Here is an 8355-nt window from a genome sequence, read left to right as displayed (position 1 = left end):
AGGTCAGTTTAACTTGAAGCCAAAAACAAATGTATGACAGACAGTACAGAGGAACCAGATTTTTCTTGGGTGAAAGCCTATCACGTGCAAAGAGTAAAATGCTCTTTACATCAGGTTTGTGTCTTTTAGATTCAGACTCACCTGTGAGTACTGAAGCAAAAGGCTGGTGTGGATCAAAAGGACATTTCATTCGGCCGGATTCCACAGTGTTGCTGTGAATGTGCAACCAGCTGTCCTGCAATCATTACACAAAACAATCACCATCAATATTTACCATACAGGAGAAATTACTTAAGAATGCTTTAAAACTCTTTCAAGAATACGTCAATAAAACCGAAAACCTTGACAAAATCAATATACTCAATATGTGTGGAAACAGTCAATAATTTAATTCCTTGCCTCTTTGTGACCTTTGACCTCTAAGAAAGCACAGGTGGGGTGGAACGCTCCAGTGCCACAGGCGTAGACATGTGTCCGGTTATAGCTGTGCAAAACTCGTATGAAATTAGCACATTCGGTCTGAGGTAGAAAGAGAAAGAGAGAGCATGTGAGCATGTGCAGTGGCTTCAAAAACTGTTTGGACATTTATAACACATTTAATGTATCGATGTCATTGCATTAAATAGCCAAATATCTAACAAATTAGTCTTTATCAAGAAAGATATCATAAGCATACTTTTTAAGTGTTTCACAAAAAAAAGTTTGTAAGATTTCAGATGAAAAAAATCAATATTCTGTTAAAAAGTACCCTGGTTGTTGGAGGGAACTGACTTCATACATTCACTAAAAATCACCTTGGGATGAGAGTGATGTAATATACACTACTGTTTAAAGGTTGGTAAGAAAACATTTCTTATTATCAATGTTGAAAACAGTTGAGCAGCTTTATGTTTTGTGGAAAGTGTGATACATGCAGTGAAGTCTGCAATCTTTTAAAAGACGGGTTTGAGTTAGAGAGGCCAGGCTGTGCATTGAAATGTTCATTCAACAGACATATATGCTGACTGATACTTACAAGAGGGTTTTTGCCAGCCAGTATACACATATCCACCCTGTCTCTTGGAGCTGGCCAGCTCAGCTGCAAGTGAGAAACACACACACACACACACACACACACATAAAGCAAGTAAATTCAAGTAAAATATGAGCAACAAATACCTTCTAATTTAAATAGTCAGCCTAAGTGTTTACAATTGTCTCTCAGGGAATTGTTTCAGGGAGGTAATTCAACTATGAAGTGTAAACCATACAAAAACTTTGATTTAGACTGAGATCAAGCCGAGACTCAAAGTAGAATTTTAAACAAAGTTTAATCCATTGTATATTTAAGAGATGAAAAGCTGTACACATGAAATACTGCACAAACATGAGTTTTGGGTTAAGCACACAAGAGGGAGGATGACATACAGATAAAGAGTAATGAAGGGGCTGCTGGCCGTCTCTGCACACATGTTATAAAAAAGCTTAAGCGCTTAGCACACACAGGCCTGACCTTTGACCTTGACCTACCAGAGCCGTCTCTACATGTAATAGGCAATCCATAATTACACGTGCTCGAGAGACGACTTTACATGATGATGCTTTGAAGATTGTCATGCCTACTGCAAAGCGGCTCAATCTGCACCCTCCACCATGAAAAAGAGTGCATGAACACATTACATAAATGCGCACACACTCGCATACAAAGGTCAACACAACAGGAAGACCAAAATATTTTGCAGATGGAGCTCTGCCTCCACCTCTGCATACTGTTAATGGTATAAAATATTATTCAAGTATATGTATTGCCCAAAACATATACTTCAAATATATACTAAATATATGATATACAAAGTACGAGTTAGGGAAATATTTTCAAAAGCTAAAATACACGACACAATGAACTTTAAAGGTCAAAAATACACCAACATTCTTAAAGGGGTGGTTCATTGCGATTTCACTTTTTTAACATTAGTTAGTGTGTAATGTTGCTGTTTGAGCATAAAAAATATCTGCAAAGTTACGAAGCTGAAAGTTCAATGCAAACGGAGGTATGGTCTTTTAAAATTCTGGCAGTTTAATGCCTACCAAAACAGCTGGTAGGGACTACAACGAGTTACTTCCCAGGTCCGTGACGTAACAAACCCAGATAAACCCCCGCCCCCGGGAAAAGGCAGCAAAGGGGGCGAGGCCTGCGCTGCTTTAGAGAAGAGGAAGCGAAAACTAGAGGTGCATGTAAAAACCTATTCATATATGAATCGCGATTCTGTCTTCTAACGATTCCAATGGATTCACAGGTTTCAAAATCAATGTTCAAAAGCAGCAGTTCTCAATACTGCTCCCCGCGTTGCCCCTGCTCTGCACACGCTTTCTCTCTCTCTCTCTCATTGAACTGTTCCAATTATACACTTATTTTCACATAGCTATGAGAAGCATTAAACATGGACGCGCATGCGGTTGCTGTACTGTATTAAAGCTATAATCAGGATAAAACCGTATATTAAAAGCTAACATAAGCAGTAGCATTTACAACAGCATCTAAAAGTATGAGACAACAGCAAACAAAAAACATGGGCCTACCATTAAAAGCCGTGCTTGCACAGGTTCTGCGTGATCCTCTTCAATAATATCCTCTGCTTCTCAATCAGGCTCAAACTGATAAGCGATATTAACGATGCCGTTGTCTACAATACAACCCGGAGCACATGCCGCTGAGGACAGGGGCGGGACGTTTAGACGCGCACTAGATGCGGTTTAGCCAATCACAACACACTGGGCTAGCTAACCAATCAGAGCCCATCGCCTATTTCTGAGGGAGGGGCTTCATAAAAACAGGAAAAGATCAGTCCATTTCTCAAAGAAGGGACAGAGCGGTGTGGAATAAAGGTAAATTATGTGAAAAATAATGCGTGTATTTGATAAAATAATACACATTGGATCATTTAAAAATTTAGATTAAAAAAATATAATAAAAAAATCTACAAATATATGAAAAAAGGAACTAAAACCTATGAAAAAATATATGTATGCAAATATATTTCAAAATCTATATTAGAATTACATTTTAAGCCATTTTTGGTATATTTTGAAATGCATCTGAAAATATATATTTTTTGCCATATGGGTGTCTTTACATGTATGTGAGAAAGACAAACAATGTTTGTGTGTGTGTGCATATGTGAGGGTGATCATGGGACCACTGTGGACACAAATGATTGAAAGGTGTGATAGTGGTAGGGTCGGCTCAGGAGCTCTGTAGAGTGATGCTGTGGGAATATCTAGATGTGACAGTGAAATAACTGTGAGAACTTCTTGAAGTGAATGTATGAAGTGAACTAGAGGAACTATTGAGGCAGAGACATGCAGAGACACACATAAACACACTTAAACACTCACTATCACAAATGTATTCATAAACTAAACATATACAGAGACTCTCACACCTTGCTATCAGGCATTTTTGTGAGATTAGAAAGGAATAAACTGTTTTGATTTGTACTTAGTTTAACCCAGATTATGTTGTCTAAGTACAAGAGTATTACCAGTCGACAAGTCAACAGTTTTATAGGAAAAAAAGGGAAAATAATTGTGTTCTCACAATAAAACATGCACCTGTTTGACAAAAGACAGACAAACACATAAAAACATAAAATTCATAAAATAACTTGGGGGATAGGCTCTTGGACCAGTAAAGTGACCACCTATGAACAACACTCTGGCAATAAATAGTACCGCACTGATCATAGCGGTAATGTTTGCACTGCCAAGCACCATTTTTCTTCAGAAAATATACAGGATCTAGTTTACATACAATGTTTCACACAAAACATGCATTTGATATAATTCTATTCACCAAATGACAAAAGGGGGGGTTATTTATAATTATAAGAACAAGAAGAGAACAAGAAACCAGATTAATAAAAATAAATAAATAAACTGTTCTAAACTGACTGGGCGAAACTACATGGTCATGGTTCATTTGGTTTTTCCAAATGAAAGAAATCTGTCAACCAGTCTGAGAGTGAGTGAATGCTCTTCTAAATGATTCTATGGAAGAAAAAAAAACTATGTTTTACCCCAGACCACACATAGTGTAAAGTCTTTACGTGCCTTTTCACGGAGACCTGATTCTGCATGTCTGCAGTTGTGAGCTCTTTAAGGTGTATGTATTTACCATTTTGGGGTGTTTATTGATGTTGTCTGGGTCCAGCAGGTAGATTTGGTCTTTGGCTCCCAGCAGTAATCGGCTTCTTTCTTCATCCAATAGGACTGTCTGAAAGCGCTGTCCCTCGCTGGAACCCACAAACGGCACCACGCTTCGAGAATGGATCAGCTCTGAAGAAGTCAAATGAGGGTGAATACACATATGAAAGCACATAGCATGTACTATATGCACAAATAACTTGTGTATCAGAACATTGACTTGTGCAAGCATATAAGAGCTTTATGTGCACAAGTGTGCATTTGTCTAAGCATTGCAGTGTAGCAATGAATCGGAAATTGTATCATCTCACCGCTATTGCCCTTTCTCCCAAATCTCTCACTCTTGTAATATACTGAGAGGCACCATTACCTCTATATTCCATATCTACAGTAACCATAACCTCGGGGCTATCTGTCATCTATGTGTTCAGATTCCATCCTGATAAGGTTTCATCCTCTCTTTGCATCAGCCCATCTACTAAACTTCCTTCCTCTAGCCCTTACTTCACCTGCTAAACATGAACCAAAAGTCTCTGAACTGTCTGAGAATTCAGCTGGATCTAATCGTCAAACCTATCAATTCTCCCACGTCGACACAATGGCAGATTAGCTCGATGGCTCATTTGCAGTAGGTTTCATATTTCACTTCTGCTCTCTGAGGGAGCAATGACACATTCTGTTATTCTCGCAGAAGAATGCCGGTTAACAGCTTAGACAGCTGAGATCAGATTGGCGTTTGCACACAATGAACATAAGCCAAAAGGTGTCATGATTACACAAATAAGCTTAAAAGTTCCAGGCTATCAGCACCAACATAAGAGAGGTGGAAAATCTGTAAAGGTGACGTTGTTAAGCCTTGTTCATACTCTCTTTGGTACATACAAGCTGATACATAATTCTTGAGATATTTTTGAAACACGTAATGGCATTTGACTAAAGCACGCAGTCTTAGTAGACTTGGACAGAGTCCTAACATTTCTCCACCCAATGTTCTGCTCTCCATGCACACATTCATAACCATCTGCCAGCAGCCTCAAAGCAAGAAAATCTGGCAGTGTGCACTTAAACACTATAGAAAGCAGGTCTGTAGATTTGTTTATTTTTTTCTGATCCTTTTTTTCTTCTGTTTTGAATTCTGAATTTTACATATACGCACCATTCCATATTCATTCTTTCCATCTCTTAGTTTTCAGCTACCTCCCTACATGTCTGCTATGTACACACATCGTTTAAACAACCATATTAGGGTTGGGTCATGGGGTGTAAGACTTATGAGTCTAGAGAATCAAGAAGCTGAATAAATCCTAGGACTTAACTATTAATTCTCTGGGGTGCAGGGTTGAGGACGGGTCATTTCTGATCAATATTTATAAGACAAAAAAAATCCTCTCCAAAATAAAACCCCATTCATGCTAATGCCTGACTAGCTGACGCTAATCTACTCTGCAAACAGTTTTAGGTCAGAGCCCTGCTGAAAGATCCCTGCTTTGCAATGAGGTCTAGAGAGATTTATCTGGAGTTCTGGAGCATTATCTGGACCCCTCAAAATAAACTCTTACATGCTTTCATAGCAGTAGTCTGTAAATTACAGCTAAACAATGTTTTTTTGAGGATATTTAAAATGTGCACTGACAAATCCATTACAAATATTGAATGCTCTTTCCTAAGTAATACCAGAGACAAAATAATGAGGAGAAAATGGATCTCTTGCTTTTAAAGGGATAAAGTTCAAACCTATATGATTTCTTGGAAGGAGACATTTAGCAGAATGTTTGCATTCAACAGAAGGGGATGGGTACCAAGGTTTGTCAAGCTCCAAAAAGGACAAAAAAATTAAAAGTAGTAAGTAAAAAGTAGTCCAGACAATTCAAATATGCATATTTAAGTCATTATTCACCAAATATTTGTCTTACAGCTGTGGTCACCATTCGCTTTCATTGTATGAATAAGGGAATCTTAGATATTTTGGTATAAATAATTTACATACCCTTGTTATATTTGTGTTTTGAAATATTTTTAAATGTAAGCTTGGCAAACAGTTTTAGAGTATTCCCATTCAAAGACAAAGAGGCTATACTTGCATGACTAGAAGGGCCGTTGCCAAAATGGCCAAAGTGAACAGACTCCAACAAGAACTTCTTATAAGTCAAATTGTATAAGCTTGCAGAGTAATGCTACACTTCTGTGGTTTGCTGATCGTAGTGGCTTAATAATTATTCTTATAAGAAACGCAGACTCCCTGTGGAAACATAAAGAAAGTATTGTCCATTCAGTTCAATATTTACATTGTGCTGTACAGTTCAGCCTTTCCACTGCAAGCTATTTCAGCCCTACAGGTACATCATTTATCTTCAGGCAACAGCAAAGCATAAAGGTCGATGAGTGAAATACAAACCTTTGAAGTAATGGACAATTTGAGGGGTTGACAAATTAAGGTATCCCCAACTATACGCCAGAAACTGGGCCACACATTTAAAGCTAATGTCACAGAGCAAGACTTATTTTAAGATTGATCAGATGGTAAAGGATTACACTCTTAGGTGTAATCAATATCCTGCCTGTGGTTTGGGAAGAGAGCCAAACTAGTGGAAACTAGTGTAACTCTGTGTACAGTACATTAGGAAGACGCATGATCATATTTATGACCTGCTTGTTTTACATCTGTTTAGAGAGCCACAGCCAACTGGGAGCCATACAGTTGTAGATTCATTGTATACTATACTGTGAGTTCTTAAATTGCTGTTTTCCTATTGCAAAACAAGGCTTTGTGTTTGCATGCTTCACGTTCATGACTCTGCCATGCATGTCTATACCATCATGCATATACACTTTATGTCAAACACAAGAATATATACCACTCATAAAACAATTAATAACCTTCACTCAAGACCCCCATGCCGAAGGAGACTGTCTTTAATAGAAATATTTACACAACCTGAAGATAATATTTTGATGTGTTTCACTGGACATTGTCAGCTAGGAGTGATGTTAGCGACAGAAAGAATATTGTTTACTTGACTCCAGAGAACATTATGAGATGTACTATATCTAACACAGATCAGATGTTCCCCTTTTAGCCTTCCTTTAAAAGAAAAACAAGAGGAACTTACTGCTGATCGGCCTTGAGGTGTGCACGCAGCCCTGCTTCCCCTTCAGGAACTCGAGCTGCGTCGAGTCGCTTTGGGAACGCCCTTGCGTGACCGCGTTCTGAAGCACATGTCAAATCCGTCCAATGGAGCAGCGAGACGTCACGAGCAGGGTGACGTAAGCACCAGAAAGCATAAAAGTGCATCCGGCCGGGCGCAAACCAGCTTCTGCTCTCCGTCTATTTACTGTTGTCTGTCCGCACAAGCACTAGATCCGCGGTCCTCACCCACTAGATCCGCGTCTCTCTCTCTCACGGTTCGGAAGCCCGCGCTACGGTTTCTTCCCCCCCCAGAGAGAGAGCCAGGCGCTTCATCTATCTTCCTCCGAGGAGGTGGATGTGATGAGTGTCGAGACAGAGGAGACTGTGGACTCGCCACCACAGTCCCTCGCATATGAGGTGTGATTCGTGATTATGGGGTGTGTTTCGTGCATTCGCCAAAATAAAATATCGTTTGGCGTACATGAGACCCTTGCAGTGGTGGCTCAGAACCAAAGGATTTTCCCAGAGGGGCAATCCGCTTTGCATGATCAAGGTCATGCAGCGATGCTTATGTGCCTTAGACATGTGGAAGAAACGTTGGTTCCTGGTTCAAGGCCCGACATTAGGGGCTCCTTGTCGTCGCGTAATGCTAACGACGGATGCCTCCCTCACGGGCTGGGGAGCGGTCATGAGTGCCCAGGGTCTGTGGGGAGGCCATCATCTCTTTTGGCACATCAACTGCCGGGAAATGCTGACCGTGTTTCCACTCTTCCTTCCAGACCTAAGGGGGCATCATGTGTTTGTCCGCACAGACAACACATCGATGGTCTCCTACATCAATCGGCAGGGGGGTCTGCATTCGCGCCCCTTGTACAAACTGGTTCTCGTACTTGGTGTCCCTCCTCGACGGCTCTCCGCAGGAGATTCCGATCAGGAGGGACCTCCTCTCTCAGGCGGGGGGCGCCATTCTTCACCCCCGCCCGGAGTTATGGAAGCTGTGGGCATGGCCCCTGAGGGGGCACAGCTCCTAGCATCTGGCCTCTCAA

This window comes from Sinocyclocheilus grahami, unplaced genomic scaffold, assembly GCF_001515645.1.
Source record: "Sinocyclocheilus grahami isolate Dianchi unplaced genomic scaffold, SAMN03320097.WGS_v1.1 scaffold874.1, whole genome shotgun sequence".
Taxonomy (NCBI): Eukaryota; Metazoa; Chordata; class Actinopteri; order Cypriniformes; family Cyprinidae; genus Sinocyclocheilus; species Sinocyclocheilus grahami.
This window is presented reverse-complemented; position numbering follows the sequence as displayed.